Source organism: Enhydra lutris, unplaced genomic scaffold, assembly GCF_002288905.1.
Source record: "Enhydra lutris kenyoni isolate GAN:26980312 unplaced genomic scaffold, ASM228890v2 scaffoldscaffold2, whole genome shotgun sequence".
NCBI classification, from domain to species: domain Eukaryota; kingdom Metazoa; phylum Chordata; class Mammalia; order Carnivora; family Mustelidae; genus Enhydra; species Enhydra lutris.
This window is the reverse complement of record NW_019154086.1, coordinates 47,267,147-47,283,743: the sequence shown is the minus strand read 5'-3', so window position 1 is coordinate 47,283,743 and position 16,597 is coordinate 47,267,147. Positions and strand designations below refer to the sequence as shown.

Genomic DNA, 16,597 nt, shown 5'->3' with positions numbered 1-16,597 from the left:
CCACAAGGAAAGAATAAAAACATATATCATGCAAATATAATTTCTATGTTGTGTTTAAATATCATTGGCAAATGTTTAATTTTTTTTTTTTTTTTGCTGTTTTATCCCATTCTTTACCAAAGCTGCTTTTAAGCAGTTCATTATGGAAAATTGTTTCATTAACTTAACAGGGGAGGTGGTATGTAAATTGTCACGTAGAAAGTTAAGTAAAATAATCAATATGTTCTTTAAAATAGGACTAGGATGAACTGTCTCTCATGTCAATAGATGTAGTAAACTAATACGCTTTTATTTTAAGAAAAAGGCTTTTCAGCATTTATCACACAATAAAATCCAATAAGAGAAAATCTAAAGCAAGGTGACTCAAAGTTTAGTACTAGGATATATTAGACAACTACTGGCAAAAATAAGACAGGAGTTATTAATATCTAAGTTGAGTCCAAGACAAAATACATTAGAGTGCTTATATTTATACAGTGATGAAATGTACATCCACAATGGTGTTATATGCAACTAATGAATCATTGAACACTACATCAAAAACTAATGATGTACTATATGCTGGCTAATTGAACATAATAATAAGAATGAATGAAAATAAATGACAAAATTCATAAAATGAAAGTGTAAACAGAAAAAATTTAATAAACCAATTAATGTGGATTAATAATTGTACTTCAAAAACCATAAAAGCATAAGGAGAAACAGAAATGCAGTAATAATGAGAGATTTTAACATAATTTAATGACAACTCAACAAAAAATAAGAAAGAATACTGAGGAAAAAAGAGAGTTTACATGGAAGAGTTTCTTCATATATATTGAATTTTATATCTTAGAAATATCATTTTCAAGTACCCATTGAAAAATTTACAAAATTTAAACCTATATTAAAGCCACAAGAAAACCTCAATACTTATAGACTATTTCAAATTGTATTCCTTAATTACAAATTAATGACATAAGAAAAACAAAATGTAGAAAACAGAAACAAACCCTAAAGACTGAAGGATTTTAAACCCTCACTTGTGCGAGGGCCTGGTTTATCACTAACTAGATCAGTAGCAAAATTTTGTTTCAGATCTCTAGTGATATCATAGATCAAGAACTCTGAAAATTATAGACTTAAGGATTTAGAAGCTAGTGGAATAACTACAAAACTCCTACAGTAAAGAGTAAAGAAGGGAAGGTAGAGAAAAAATTCTGGCACGCTACAAAAAATTTACCATAACAATTCATTCCAGTTGAAATTAATTTTATTAAAAGAATAACAAAGACTTTTTATTCTCTTACACCATACACAAAGATAAACTCAAAATGGTGAAAGACCTCAATGTGAGACAGGAATCCGTCAAAATCTTAGAGGGGAACATAGGCATTGGCCACACGCAACATTGGCCGTTGTGGCCATTCAACATTGGTCACCACAACTTCTTTTAAGACACATCTCCAAAGGCAAAGGAAACAAAGTGAAAGTAGATTTTTGGGACTTCATCAAGATCAAAAGCTTCTGCACAGCAAAGCAAACAGTCAAACTAAGAGGGAGCCCATGGAATGGGAGAATATATTTGCAAATGACACTTCAGATAAGGGGCTGGTATCCAAGATCTATAAAGAACTTCTCAAATCAACACTCAAAAAACAAGTAATCCAGTCAAAAAATGGGCAGAAGTCATGAACAGACTCTTCTCCAAAGAAGACATAAAAATGACTAACAAACACAGAAAAAATGTTCAACATCAGTAGCCATCAGGAAAATACAAATCAAAACCACAGTGACATACCACCTTACACCAGTTAAAATGGCAAAAATTAACAAAACAGGAAACAAAAATGTTAACAAGGATGTGGAGAAAGGGGAACCCTCTTACACTGTTGGTGGGAATGCAAACTGCTACAGTCACTCTGAAATACAGTATGGAGATTCCTCAAGATGTTAAAAATAGAACTTCCCCATGACCCAGCAATTGCACTACTAAGTATTTACCCCAAAGATACAGAAGTAATGAAAAGAAGGGGCACATGAACCCCAGTGTTCCTAGCAGCAATGTCCATAATACCCAAACTGTGGAAGGAGCTGAGATGGCCTTTAACAGTTGAATGGATAAAGAAGATGTGGTCCATATATACAATGAAATATTACTCAGCCATCAGAAAAGATGAATACCCACCATTTGTATCAATATGGATGGAACTAGAGGGGAATATGCTAAGTGAAATAAGTCAAGCAGAGAAAGACAGTTATCATATGGTTTCACTTATATGTGGAACATAAGGAATAGCACAGAGAACCATAAGGGAAGGGAGGGAAAACTGAAAGGGAAGAAATGAGAGAGGGAGATGAACCATGAGAGACTATGAATTCTGGAAAACAAGGGTTTTCCAGTTTTAAGGGTTTCAGAGGAGAGGAAGGGGGTATGGGGTAGCTGGGTGATGGGTATTTAGGAGGGCATGTATTATGAAGAGCACCGGGTGTTACACGCAACTAATGAATCATTGAACACTGCATCAAAAACTAATGATGTACCATACAGTGACTAACTGAACATAATGTTAAAAAGACTTTTAAAATAAGACTTTTTAGAATGCTTAAAACATGATAAAAAAAAAATAACTAATTTTTAAAAAGATTAATAAACCATGAATCTAAAGCAAGCCCAAATTAAAAACCAATTAAGAATCTTGGATAACATTGGGGGCACCCAGGTGGCTCAGTCAGTTGAGCATCCAATGTTTGATTTTGGCTCAGGTCATGATCTCAGGATCCTGGGATTGAGCCCCACATAGGAATCTCTGTTTAGCTTGAGAGTCTGCTTGAGATTTTTTCTCTCCCTCTCCTTCTGCCCCTCCCCTCCATGCTGTCTTTATAATAAATCAATCTTAGAAGAAAAAAAAAAGAATCTTGGATAACAGTGAACAAACAGAGACCATCAACAAAGAAATAGAAATTATAAAAAGGAACAAAGTAGGGGCACCTGGGTGACTCAGTGGCTTAAAGCCTCTGCCTTCAGCTCAGGTCATGATCCCAGGGTCCTTGGGATCAAGCCCTGCATCTGGCTCTCTGCTCAACAGGGAGCCTTCTTCCTCCTCTCTCTCTACCTGCCTCTCTGCCAACTTGTGATCTCTGTCTGTCAAAGAAATAAATAAATAAATAATTTTTTTTAAAAAAAGGAAAAAGTAGAAATTCTGGAGCTAAAATTACAATAGCTAAAATGAAAAACTCACCACAAAGATTCAACACCAGATTTGAGTAGCAGAGGAAACTGGCCAGCCTGAAGTACAATTGAAATTACTGACATTGAAGAACAAAAGTAAAACAAAGGAAAATGAATAGAGATTAAGGGATTTGTGAAACATTATCAAGCATACCTACATATTATGGGAATACTTGAGAAGAGAAAGAGAAGAAGAGAAGAGAAAAGGGAGAAGAAACAATATTTGAAGAAATAATAGCTGGAAACTTCTCTAACTTGAGGAAAGACATAAGCCACATATCCAAGAAATTTTTCAAACTCCTAATATAATAAACTCAAAGAAATACTCACTCAGATGCATTATAATCAAACTTTACAAAAAGAGGATCTTAAAAGAAGCAAGAGAGAAGTGACTCATCATTAATAAGAAATCCTCAAAAATTTTGCTAGCCAAATCCACGTAAGAAGCCAAAGAGGCCAGAAGGCAGTGGGATAACATATTTAAAGAGATGGAGAAAAAGTATCAACAAGGAATTCCTATATCTGGTAAAACGTTCTTTCAAAAATTAAAGTGAAATTAAGACATTGCCAGACAGACAAAAGCTAAGAGAGGTCATGACTAGTAGATCTTCCCTACAACAAATACTAAAGGGAGCTCTACAGACTGAAATGAAAAGGCATTTGACAGTAACTTGAAGACATATAAAGAAATAAAGAACAGTGGTAAAAGTAACTACATAGTTAGATTAAAAGCCAATATTATTATATTTTTGGGTTTCAACTCTTATTTCCTACATGATTTAAGAGTCAAAGATATAAATCTTTAATGGACATGTAATAAATAAAGATATGAAGACAATAATATAAGGGAAGGTGATGGACATTTAAAGCAACAGAGTTTTATATGCTATTGAAGCTAAATTGGTAGAATTCAAAAGGCATTGTTGTGAATTTGTAATCACCAGCATAACCATTAATAACTAAAAAAACAAAAGGAAATGCGAAGGGAATAAAAAGATGCACTGGGGAAAATTAAATATAAAAGAAGGCAATATTGGAGCAATTCATGAACAAAGGTATACTTCTGGAAAACAAATAGAAAAATGGCAGAAATTCTTTCTTATCAGTAATTACTTCAAATGGATTAAACTCACCAATTAAAAGACACACTGGCAGAATAGATTTAAAAATATATAACCTAACTATATATTATCTACAAGAGATTCATTTTAGATCAAAAAATACAAATAGGTTGAAATTAAAAGGATGGAAAAAGACTCCATGCAAGTAATGACCAAAAGAGAGTTCCTATGGCAATACTAAGACCAAAATACACTTTAAGTAAAAAACTGCTACAAGAAACAAAGAAGGATAAAAGAGTTAATTTAGTGAGAAGATATAACAATTAGAGACAAATGTGCACAAACAGCAGAACCCAGAATATATGAAGCAACATTGAAAAAAATTGAAGGGAGAATTAAACTAATTAGAAACTAATTACTAATTAGAGAATTAGTAATAACAGTTGAAGAATTCAATAGCCTGCTTTCAATGGTGCAAAGAAAATCTAGCCAGGAGATTAAACATGAAATAGAGAATGTGAATAATGCTATAAGCCAACTAGTTTTAACAGAGTACTCCACATAACAATAGAATTGCATACTCTTCTTAAGTACACATGGAACATTCTTGAGGCTAAAACATATTTTAGGCCACAAAAGAAGCCTCAGTAATTTTTTTTCCTAGGCAAAAAACTTTATTAACCTTGTTTCAAACATAATTCCCAGGCTTCTTCAGCTTAATTAGCTGCAAAGAATGGTGTATAAGCAAAAAGTGAAAAGAGCTGCAGTGTCCATGGGGCTTGGTCTTAAAAATATTAGAGACCTAGATTTCATCAGATCCATGGACAAAATTTTAAAAAGCAGTCATAATATAAAATAATAGCTCCCAGTAACTTCAAGTTTTATCTTCTTCAGAATTTGACTCAATTCAGTTTGCTTCATTCTTGGAAGCTTCATTAAAATTCTCTACAAGATCTGGAACTTCATTATCATCATCCTCTCAGGTAGCAAGTGGTGTTTTTCCATCCACAGAATTGTTTGGGCAGAGCTTCAGCCAGTCTTCTTAAACTAGTCAGATTGTCCACACCAAGTTGGTTTAAGATACTGGGTAGCAATTCTGTCAGCTGCTTTGTGTTAGCATGCCCTAAAATGGTGAAAGTTTCAGTACCAGCAATGCCTGAACTTTGGGGTTTTAAAGTGATCACTGTTCCTTGGTTTGTGAACATATTCACTTCTTCAATATCAGAGATATTGTTTACCGCTAACTTCTTTAAGGAGAACTGAAGTTTTTTTTACCATCTGCTGTAGCTGTTCTATGAACACCTCCTTGTTTTGGGAAGTAATTCCTTTCCCACCAATGCGTACTTGTGCTTGCAGTTTGGTGAGTTTCTCCTGGTTCATGATAGTTTCATCTGAGACTCCTGTCCTGGGGTTCTGCCATGAGGTGGAGGAAGAGAGGGCATTGGCTCCAAGCTTCAATAAACTTAAAAAGATTAAAATCAGGGGCGCCTGGGTGGCTCAGTGGGTTAGTCCTCTGCCTTCGGCTCCAGTCGTGATCTCAGGGTCCTGGGATCAGGCCCCGAGTCAGGCTCTCTGCTCGGCAGGGAGCCTGCTTCCTCCTCTCTCTCTGCCTGTCTCTCTGGCTACTTTAAAAAAAAAAAAAAAAAAAAAGATTAAAATCATACAAAGTTTTTTCTCTAACCACCAGGGGATGAAACTAGAAATCAGTAAAAACTGAACTTCACAAAATTTGGAAATTAAACTGCACACTTGTAAACAGCCAAAAGGTCAAAAAGGAAATCATAAGTGAAATGTGAAATACTTTGAGACACATGAAATAAAAGCAAAATTTACAGGTTATACCAAAAACATAGCTCAGAAGGATATTTATAACTGTAAATGCCTATGTTGAAGTAAGATCCCAAATTGATAACACAACTCTATACTTCAACAAACTAGAAAAGACTAACTTAAACCCAAAGCTAGCAGAAGTAAGGAAATAATAAAGATTAAAGATAAACAAAACAGAGAACAGAAAAACAATAATCAACAAAACCAAAAGTTGGTTCTTTGAAAAGATCAACAAATCAATAAGACTTTACCTAGACTAAGAAAAAAGGAGAGAAGATACAAATAATTAAAATCAAAATGAAAGTAGGGACATTAATATCAAACTTACAGAAAAGAGGATAATACTTTAAACAACTGTATACCAACATTAGATAACCTAAATGAAACAGGCAAATTCCTATAAACACATGAATTTTCAAAACTACTCAAGAAGAAAATCTCAACATAGCTAAAATAAGTAATGATATTGAGTCAGCACTCAAAAATTTCTAACAAAGGAAGACCAAAGATGAAATGGCTGGTGAATTCTACCCAATATTTAAATAATTGATGCCAATCCTTCTCAATCTCTACCGAAAAATAGAAGAGGGAGAACATTTCCTCACTCATTCTATGATATCAACATCACCCTAATTTCAAAGCTAGACAATACCGGAATGAATAAGAGACCAATATCCCCTATGAATATGCATGTAAAAATTCAATACCATATTAGCCAACAGAATCCAACAGCATATTAAAAGGATTTTGTACCATGACCAAGTGGGATTTATTCCAGAAATGTAAGGGTGGTTCAACAGAAGAAAATAAAAGATATAAAAACAACATTAATAGAACAAAAGAAAAAAAATGATACAGATACACCTCAAGTGACACTGAAAAAGCATTTAATAAAATTGACCACTCCTTCATTATAAAAAATACTCAGAAAACTAAGAATGGAAGGGAACTTCCTTAAACTGACCGAGGGCATTCCTGAAAAACCCACAGACAAGATCCTACTCAATGATGAAAGCTAAAAAACTTTCCTCCTTAAAATTCAACACAAGATAAGGATGCCTATTTTTAGCACTGTACTGGAAGTTCTACTCAGAGAAATTAAGCAAAAAATAAAAGGCATTCAAAATGAAAAATAAATGAAATTATCCCTACTAATAGCATAATCCTGTATGTATAAAATGTCAAAGAAACCACAGAAGAACAACTAGAATAAATGAAGTTAACAAACTTGCAGGGTATAATATAAACAGGCAAAATCAGTTTTGTTTCTATATACCAGCAAGGAAAATTTTTTAAAAGAATCTATTTAAAAATTCTTACAAGTCTCTAAAAGAATAAAATACCTAGAAATAAATTTAACCAAGGAGGTATTGGATTTGTACACTGAAAACTAAAAAACATTGTTAAAGCAAGTAAAGAGGCCCCAATAAAAGATATCACCTGTTCATGGACTGAAAGGCTTAATATTGTTTAAATATTAGTATCACCCAAAACAATCTAATAGATTCAACCCAGACCCTACTAGAATACCAAAAGCCTTTTTTGCAAAATGGAAAAGATTATCCTGAAATTTGTGTGGAAATGCTGAAGCAAGAATAACCAAAATAGTATTGAAAAAGAAGAAAGTTGGAAGAATCACACTTCCCAATATCAGTATCTATAGAATTCAAAACGGCGTTACCAGCGTAGGAATACATATATAGGGATAAACATATATACCAATGGAGTAAAATTAAGATTCCAGAAATAAAACCATACATCTGTGACCAGCTGATTTTCAACAAGTTGCTAGGACAATTCTATGGTGTAAAAAATAGTCTCTTCAACAAATGGTACTAAGACAACTAGAAATTGACATGTGAAAAATGAAGGTGGACCATTACCTCCAATTACATAGAAAAAATGGATTAGTGACTTAACTTTAAAAGCTAAACTATAAAACTTTTAGAAGAGAGCATATGGGAAAGTCTTAATGACCTTGGCTTTGGCAGTGGTTTCTTAGCACACCAAAATATAAGCAAAAAGAGAAAAAAAAAGGTAAATTGGCCTTCATCAAAATTTAAAACTTTAGTACTTCAAAGATTATTATTAAGAAAGTGAAAAGACAGACTGTAGAGAATTTTCTGCAAATCATCTAAGGGTCTGCTACCCAGAATATACAGAGAACTCCAAAAGTTCCACAACAAAATTTAAAAATGGGCAAAGATTTAAACATTTCTCTAAAAAAGATATAAAGATGAACAATAAGCACATAAAAAGATGCTCAACATCCCTAATCATTAGGGAAATGCAAATCAAAACCACAATGAAACACCACTTCACACACAATAGTGATGGTTACCATAAATAATAATAATAATGGAAGATAAAAAGTGTTAAGGATATGGAGATATTGGAACCCTTGTTCACTGCTGGTAGGAATGTGAAATGGTACAGCAGCTATAGAAAACACTATGGCTGTTCCTCAAAAAATAAAAATTATTAGATTTATTGCATGATCTAGCTAATCCATTTCTGGGTATATATTCCCAAAAATTGAAAACAGAGTCTCAAAGGGATGTTTGTATACACATACTCATAACAGCAGTATTGACAAGAGTTAAAATGGATGTGGAATATATACATACAGTGGAATGCATTCAGTTTTTAAGAGGAAGGAAATTCTGACATATGCTACAAGATTCATGAACTTTGAGGCTATTATGCTCAGTAAAATAAGTCAGCAATAAAAAGACACAAAAATATATGATTTCAATTATATGAGGCACCCAGGGTAGTCAAATGCAAAGAGAAAGTAGAATGGTGGTTGCCAGGGCCTGGGAGAGGAGTAAATGAGGAGTTACAGTTCAATTAATAATGAATTTCATTTTTACAAGATGAATTCTGGAGATGGCTGGTGATGATGGTTGCAAAACAATATGAATATACTTACTACCAATGAACTGCACACTTAAAATATGAGTATGATTATAAATTTTATGTTACATGTATTTTACCATAATTTAAAAATATTTTATTAAAGTTTAAAAAGTACTGATCATGCTACAAATGGATGAAGCTCAAAAACATATAAAGTGAAAGAAGCCATACATAAAAGGCTACAAATTACATGATTCCATTTATATGAAATACCGAGAATAGTTAAGTCCCTAGAAACAGAAAGCAGACTGATGGTTGCCAGTGGCTGAAGAAGAGAATGGGCAATAACTGCTTAATGAGTCAGTGCTATTCTTTGTGGTGATAAAAATGTGAATTATATAGTGGTGGTGGTTATACAACATTATGAATGTACTAAATGCCTCTAACTTGTACATTTTTAAATGGTTGATACTATATTATATGAATTTCACTTCAATCAAAAATGTAGGAAAAAATTTCAAAGAACTAGTGAAACAAAGTCTAGAATTTAGTTAAGAGTAATGTACCATGGTGAGAAATTTATGTATCATCTTTGCAACTTTCCTCTAAATCTAAAATTTTTCCAAAATAAAACATTTATTTTTAAAAAATGGGCAAACTACTTGGATAGACTCTTTACCAAAGAGGATATACAGATGCCAAGTAAGCACATGGGAAGATATTCCAACATCATTAGGCACTAGAGGAATACACATTAAAACAACAATGGACAGCAACTAAATAAGTACCCATTAGATTAACTATAATAAAAGACACTGGCAAAACTACCTCATGGTGAAGATATCACTGATCAGCAGAAACTCTCTTACTCTGCTGGTGAAATCCAAAATGATACAACCATTGTAAAAAACAGATAGGACTAGGTTTAATATACTTTTTAATACACTTTATTTTTTAAAGTAATTTTAGGTTTCAGCAAAACTGAGAGGAAAGTAGTTTCCATATACCTTTGTCTACACACTCATAGCCTCCCCACTATTAACAGACTCCATGAGAGTGGTACACTTGTTACCATTGACAAACTTACATTAATGCATCATTATCACCCAGAATTCATATTTACAGTAGGGCCCATGTGGCATTATATATAGGTCTAAACACCAAGCATATCCATCATTATGGTGTAATACACTATAATACAGAATACTACCACTCTAAAAATCTTCTGTCAGCCTATTTATCATTCCCTCCTCCTTAAACCCTGGCAACCAATCACTGATTTTTTTGCTGTCTTCTTAGTTGGCCTTTTCCAGATTGTCATACAGTTGAAACCATACAATATGTAGCCTTTTCAGATAGACTTAATTTAGTGATATGTATTTTAGTTTCCTCTGTATGTTTTTTGTAGCTTCATTGCTCATTTCTTTTTAGAATATTTCATTGTCTGGATATATCACAATTTATCCATTCACCTACTGAAGGACATCTTGGTTGCTTCCAGATTTTGGCAATTAATGAATGAAGCTGCTATAAACATTCATGTGCAGGTTTTTATATGGGCATAAGTTTTAGCTTTGGGGGATAAATACCAAGGAGCATGATTGCTGAATCATATGATAGGAGTACGTTTATTTTAGGAAACTGAGAAACTGTCTTCCAATGTGACAATGTATAATTTTTGCATCCCCTAACAATGAGAGTTCCTATTGTTCCATATTCATTCTAGCATTTGGTGTTGATGGTGTCTGAGATTTTATCACTAAATTAAGTCTATCTGAAAAGGCTACATATTGTATGGTTTCAACTGTATGACAAGTATATACCTACATATAGGTATATACTTGTTTTTCATTGCTTTAATTTGTAATTTTAAATATTTTCATATGCTTTTTGCCATCTGTCCATCTTCTTTGGTGTAGTATCTGTTCAGATCTTTTGCCCATTTTTTAGTTGGGTTGTTTATTTTCTTATTGCTGAGCTTTAAGTGTTGTGTATTTTGGATAACAGTCCTTTATCATATGTATCTTGAGGCATCTGGGTGGTGCAGTCACTTAAGTGTCCAATTCTTGGTTTTGGTTCAGGTCATGATCTCAGGATCATTAGCTCGAGCTCTGCATTGGGCTCTGCACTCTGTGAGGAGTCTGCCTGAGACTCTCCCTCTAAAATAAATAAATCTTAAAAAAACAAACTTTATCAGGTGTATCTTTTGCAATTGTTTTCTCCCAGTCTGTATCATCTTCTCATTCTCTTGATAGTATCTTTCACAGAGCAGGCCCAACTTATCAATTTTTTCTTTCATAGATCATGTATATGATGTTTTATCTAAAAAGTCATCACCAAATACAAGGTCTTCTAGATTTTATATTTTCTTCTAGTCATTTTCTAGTTTTGTGTTTACATTTAGGTCTATGATCCATTTTGAGTTAAAATTTTTATTTGAAGGATGTAGTGTCTGTACTTAGATTCATATTTTTGCATGTGAGTTTCCAGTCCTTCTAGCACAATTTGTCAAGACTGTTTTTGCTCCATTGTATTTCCTTTGCTCCTTAGTCAAAGATCAGTTGGCTACTATATGTGGATCTATTTCTGGACTTTCAACTCTGTGCCCCTTCAATCTGTTTGTCTTGTTTTGTCACCAATACAGTCCTCCTTACTTTAGCTTTATGGTACGTCTTGTAGTTAGGTAGCACCAGTCCTTTGACAGTGGTCTCCTCTTGAAATATTATGTTATTATTCCTGGTCTTTTGCCTCTCTATGTAAGTATACAATCAGTTTGTCAATATCCACAAAATAACCTGCTGGGGTTTTGACTTAGACTATCCTGAATCTATAGATGAAGTTAGGAGGAACTGACACGTTGACAATATTGAGTTCTCCTACCAATGAACACAGAATATCTTTTTATTTGTTCGTCAGTTTCTTCAGTAAAGAAATTTTTTTGTAGTTCTATAGTTCTCTTCATAGAGATCTCATAAATGCTTTGTTAGATTTATGCCTAAGTACTTTATTTTTGAGGTTGCCAATGTAAATGTTACCAGTTTTAATTTCAAATTCTATAGCTAGTATATAGAAAACTTTTTTGATGTTTTATCTTTTTTTATTATGTTATGTTAGTTACCATACAGTACATCATTAGTTTTTGATGTAGTGTTCCTTTTTGTCCCATGTGAATGCTCACCAAAGGGTAACCTCCCCAGAGGAAAATTTTAATAATCAAGTTGGTTAGAATGACCCATTCTGTGGATACCAGTTAGCCTCTTTCCCAATCAATTCTCTCAGCACTTAATGGGCTCATGAACAAAGTAACCATGGCAACAGAAATGGAGGTTATGCATGGACTGAGCAACATGGACTTTCACTTACCAAGACTGACCTGGCTACAACCACTACTGAGAGCCCATTATTACAGCAGCAGAAACCAACACTTTTTCCAATTTGGCACAATTCCCTGGGTCATCAGCCAGTTACCTAGTGGAAGGTTGGTTACATTGGACCATTTTCATCAAGGAAGGGAAAGTTGTTGTTCTTAGTGGAATAGATATTATTCTGGATATGGATCTACCTTCCCTGTATGAAATGTTTCTGCTAAAACTACCATCCATGGACTTACAGCATACCTTATCTACCACCATGGTAATGCACACAGCATCAAGAAATTAATTTCATAACAAATGGAGTGTGGCAGTGAGCAAGTGGTTATGGGGTTCATTGGTCTTACCATGTTCTCCACTATCCTGGAGCAACTGCATAGATACATATGTATTATTAATTTTTAATGAATGTTAGCCTTTACTTTTCATTATACCTTTCATTATACCTTTACTTTTAATCTATATATGCATTTATACTTAAACTGGTTTTCTTGTAGACAACATAATACTTGGAGCTTATTTTTTGAACTACTCTGATAATCTCTTAGTTTATTTAGAACATGCACATTTAAAGTGATAATATAATTGGATTAGTATCTACCATGGTCCTTACTGTTTTCTATTCATTACCCTTATTCTTATTTTCTTTTTACTTTTTTTCTGGTTTTTTACTTTAAACTGGGCATTTTATATATGATTCTTTTCCACTGCTTAGTGTATCTGTATTATTTCTCTTTTTTAATTTTTTAGTGGTTACTGTAGAGTTTGCAATATACATTTACAACTGATCTAAGTCCTGTTTAAAATAACATTGTACTGCTTAATGGGAAGTACAAGTACCTTATAGTAACAAAGCATTCCTAATTTCTCCCTGTTTCTTGAATAACTACTGTCATTCATTTCACTTATCCATAAACTACACTGCTATCCTATACACTTTTTGGCAACTTAGTGTGGTTTCTAAGAAGCATTATTGTGCCTTGGAACAAAGTTCAAGCATAGCTGAGGAATAAAAACCAAATGGCACCTAATAACATAAGATTCACAATGTCTAGCTTCCAGGCAATGATAGCCTATCAACAGGAAAATACAGTCCATGGTGAAGACAAACTATCAATCAACAGAAACTAATCCAGAAGTGATACATAGGATAAATTCAGTAGACAAGGACATTAAATCAACTATCATAAATATACTCCATATATTAAAGGAGCTAGAAGAAAGCACAAGCCTGTTAAGAAGACACATGGAAGATACCAAAAAGATTCAGATTGAACTTCTGGAAATGAAAAATATAATGTATGAGATTACATGCAGTATACACTAGATGGGACAAACAGGGGAACTGACAATGAAAAAAGAACTATTGAACTCAAATTTGCACTCTAAAATGAAACAAAGGAATAAAAAGCCCCAAGTAAGTGAATGGAGAATTGTTAAACTTCAAGTTACCTAATTGTTAAACTTCAAGTTACCTAATACACTTTGTTGTGATCTATTGTTAAACTTCAAGTTACCTAATACACATACAATAGGAGTCTCAGAAGAGGAAAGAAAGGATGGGACAGGAAAATGTTTGAATAAGTCTTACCAAAAATCTTCCTAATTTGATGAACACTGTAAGTCCACAGATCCAAGGAGTTTAATGAACTTCAAGCATAAGAAACATGATGAACACTATACCAAAGTACATCATAATTGAAATTCATTTAAAAAAGCCAGAGAGGGTGGAAAAAAATTATGAACAAATAGAGTAATAAATATAAGAATAACAGCAGACTTACAAGCTAGAAGACAATGAAAGAACATTCTTTAAGTACTGAAAAAAAGTCAATCTAGAATTCTCTTCTAAACAAAATATCATTAAAAATGAAGGCGAAATAAATACTTTTACAGACATACAAAAACTGAAAAGATCCAGGACTAAAAATTCAGCTCTACAAGAAACATTGCAAGAAGTCCTTCTGGAAGAAGGAAAAATAATATAGAGGAAAATTTAGATATACACAGAGGAATGAAGAGCCCTGGAAATGGTAAATATGTGGGTAAGTAAAACAGATTGGTTTTTAAATTTCTTTAAAAAATAACTGATGACTAGAAACATCCCAAATAATCCATCAATGAGCGAATGTTAAATTATGCCTTATCCATACAGTGGAAAACTCTTCAGCAATAAAGAGAAATGAGCTCTTGATAAATACAATAGCATGGCAGAACCTCACACTAAGCATGGTGAATGAAAGAAGTCAGACAAAAACAAATATAAGCTACATGGCTGCTCCTATATAAAATTCCATGGAATGCAAACTAATCTGGAGTAACAAAGTATATCAGTCATTGTTGAGGATATAGAGCCAATGGGGAGAGGCAGGATGGAAGCATTAAAAATAAGATTTAGGCAACTGGGAGAGGTGATAGATATATTCATTATTTTTACTGTGACAACTGAAACAGTTTCTTTTAATTTTAAACATGTATAGTTTGTTGTATGTCAATTATGTCTCAACTTGTGCTAAAGAATATAATTGTCAAATAATGATCTATCATCTAAAAATGAGGGAAAAGAGTGATGTTCTCAGATTTCTAAAACTAAAAGTTCACAATTTTGTTATTTAACTTACATTTAAGTACTAGCAGAGCAGGAGCTACGATGCGGGAGTAGTAAGCGAATACGAAGCTTGCCTGATCCCCCAACTCAACTAGATAAATATAAAATCATTCTGAATACCCAAGAAATCTTTCTAAGAACTGACAGAACAAACTGCACAACTATACAGAGAGAAGAAGCCACATTGTGGGAAGTAGGAAGTGCACAGATGTGATTTGGGGGAGAAACAGATCATGAATGCCACAGAAGGAAGATAGAGCCCTGGTCATAGAGAGAGGCAAGACAAAGAGAAGAGCATACAGATAAAAAGAAAACACATCCTCATAGCCATTGACTAGGAAAATGAGAGGAGATGATTTTCATAAGTTTTTACACCCAACGGGCTCCAAAGACTGGAGTTAGAAAGGTCCACAGCATGGCAGGTGTGGAGACAAGTGAAGAACTGCAGTGCTTCTGTGGAGAAAGGCAGATAGCCCGGGAGCAGACAACAAAAACAGAGGATCCCATGGAATGCACTGGAAGAGACGTTTTCCACTTCCAGCTGCATCTGAGAGGTGGTATTTCCTCTGACAAAGGAGCCAGCAGGTGCCTTCTCTCCTCTGCCCCTCAGCATAAACTGATTTCAGTAAGCAGCACAGTGCCAACAGTGACAGCATAAACCACTTACACCAATCCTGCAATCCCGCCCCTTGCTAGTAATGCTTTTTCTTAGGCAACTGAGCCTGATGACCAGCACAGCTGGCCCCTACCCCAGAAGACCAAACACCCGCCCCCCTCAACACACATACACACCAGATCTACTGACCATAGGGTTCTGCGAAACTTCAGCACTTGTGGAAATAGCATCAGGATTCTTTCAACCCAGCAGACCAGAGTACACCTAGCTAAAAACTCACCACACTCTGGATAAGGTCAAAACACTCCCCTCTGCAGGCAAGGAGAAACTCTGCAGAGGACTGACCTAGGGAAAGAGCAGCCAAAGCACAGCAGCATAGTCCACGTAGCACACACCAGAGACATTTCCTGAAGCACCAGGCCCTGGACATTGTATGATCTCTTCTTCACAACGCCTTTACTCTCAGAAGCAGGAAACATAACAGGCTTTCCTAACACAGAGAAGATGACAGAGACCTAGACAAAGTGCCAAGATGGAGGAATTCATACCAAAAGAAAGAACAAGAAAAGGTCACAGCCAGGGATCTAATGAAACAAATATAAGTAAAAAGCCTGATCCAGATTTTCAAGCAACAATCATAAGGTACTAGCTGGGCCTGAGAAAATCATGGAAGACATCAGAAAGTCCCTTACTGCAGAGACAGAAGAGCTCAACCAACCAACCAACCAACCAATCAGGACGAAATGAAAAATGCAATATCTGAGATTCAAAACCAACTGGATGTAATGACCACAAGGATGGAAGAAGCAAAAGAACAAACAAGTTATAAAGAAGTTAGAATTATAGAAAATAAAGAATCCAAACAAAAGAGAGAAAGAAAAATCTTGGATCATGAAAGAAGACTTAGGGAACTCAGTGACTCCATCAAATATAATAATACTCATATGAGTTCCAGAAGAAGGAGAGAGAGAAAAAGGTACAGAAGTTTATTTGAGAATATTATGACTGAAAACTTCCGTGATCTGGGAAAAAAAAAAA

At 34.2% G+C, this 16,597-nt stretch overlaps 1 protein-coding gene and 1 pseudogene across 1 annotated transcript in view; one reads left to right on the top strand and one right to left on the bottom strand.

Annotated features, from left to right (window-relative positions):
* Nucleotides 1-16,597, top strand: part of LOC111150096 (syntaxin binding protein 5 like) — a 416,035-nt gene that overhangs the window by 354,110 nt on the left and 45,328 nt on the right. The gene's annotated exons all lie outside the window — the stretch shown is intronic.
* On the bottom strand, nucleotides 5,183-5,717 carry LOC111149024 (annotated as a pseudogene).